Source organism: Chrysochloris asiatica, unplaced genomic scaffold (genome assembly GCF_000296735.1).
Source record: "Chrysochloris asiatica unplaced genomic scaffold, ChrAsi1.0 scaffold00220, whole genome shotgun sequence".
Taxonomy (NCBI): Eukaryota; Metazoa; Chordata; class Mammalia; order Afrosoricida; family Chrysochloridae; genus Chrysochloris; species Chrysochloris asiatica.
In genome coordinates, this window is record NW_006408738.1 from 1,813,307 (window position 1) to 1,815,197 (window position 1,891).

The window sequence follows — 1,891 nt, forward strand, 5'->3', positions numbered from 1 at the left end:
AATTGATGCATTTGAGTTATGGTGTTGGAGGAGAGTTGTTCCATAGAGTTTCCAAAGTTATAAACTTTTTGTTAGCACTTAACCACTGCACCACCAGGGCTCCTTGCCAGATGATACTAGTGTTAAGAGTCGATATCATGACTCCCACTACTGAAAACTTAGTTGTTTTTAAGAGGCGTCAACTCAATTCCAACTCACAGCCACCTTGTATAGGGTTTCCTAGGGGCGGCTCGTGGGTTAGAACTGCCAACCTTGCAGCTCAATCTGACCTCATGGTCCAGCACATTATTCTGCAGCCCCAAACTGAAAACTTAGCTTAGACATAATTAAGGGACAGAAGTGCTTCCAATATGTGCAGAAAAGAAAATGATAGCCGAGCCTCAACTGGATGCTTCAGAGCTGCCATGATTCCTCAGGAAGCAGCAAGAAGCGATGTAAAGGCCTGAGGGATGAGTGTTTTCTGAAATCACAACAGCAAGGATCTTTACTAAGAGGAGTTAAATTTTGTCATTGTTGGAAGTCTCTGAAACACTACAAATACATATTCATTTGATCCTATTTGCATGAAATATCTCCTGTCACCAGAAAATGAGTTTAATTTTTATTCAGTGTCTATGTGTTAGAGTTGAATGAAAAGGGCAAGAAACAGAAAGCGGGCAGAAGACTTTTAACATTTTTTATTATAATCACAAAATGACTGAAATAGATATGATAAGAATAAATGAGGAGAGATTCACGAGAAATAATTGTTAAGAGTTCCAACGGGAAACAAGAAAGAAAGTCAAAGAAACTTTTGAAGACATAAGAGCAGTGTCAGTTTCTAGCTCCTCAGGGCCAATTGCTGCTGCTGTTAGTTGTCAGTGAGTCAGTTCTGACTCACAGGGATGCTCTGGATCACAGAACAAAACTGTGCCTGGTGTTACATCATCTTCAGAAGTGGGGTCATGCTTCAGCCCATCGTTGATGCCACCACACCAATCCATCTCACTGGGGTCTTCCTCTTCTTCACAGATTCTCCACTGTGCCAAGCATAATGTCTTTCTCCAAGCACTGGTACTTCTTGATAATATATCTGAACTGTGAATGAAGAAGTCTGACCATCCTGGCTTCTAAAGAGCATTACGGCTGTACTTCTTTCAACACAGATTGGTTTTTTCTTCTGGTAGTCCACGGTACATTTACTAGTCTTCCCCAACACTATAAATTAAATGCATCAATTCTTCTATCATTTTCCTTATTCATTATCCAACTTTCACATGTATATGAGGCAATTGAAAATACTACGGCTTTAGCCAGGTGAACCTTAGTCTTCAAACTCATATCTTTGCTCTTGAACATTTTAGCAAGATCTTATAGCAGATTTACTTAATGCAATATGCCATTTAATTTCTTGACTATTGTTTACATAACTGCTGCTTGCATATTCAAGCAAAATGAAGTCTTTGACAATCTTAATGTCTTATTCACTTATTATAATGATATTCATTGGTATAGTTGTGAGGATTCTTGTTTTCTCTATTTAGGTGAATCCATAATAAAGTGTTTGATCATCATCAGTAAGCATTTTAATTTCTCTTTGATTCTAGCAAGCAAAGTTATATCATCTGCATATAACAGGTCATTAATGAACCTTCCTTCAATCATGATGCCTTGTTCTTCGTATAATCCAGCTTCCTTGATTATGTGCTCAGGGTACAAATTGAATAAGTATGGTGAAAGGATACAACCCTGGCACACAATTTTCCTGATTTTAAAATATTCAGTACCGCCATGTTCTATTCTAAAAACTGCCTCTTGGTCTATGTACAGGTTCCTCATGAGCACAATTAAGTGTTATGGAATATTCGTTCATCGCAAGGTTATCCATACGTTGTCATGATCCACACAATCA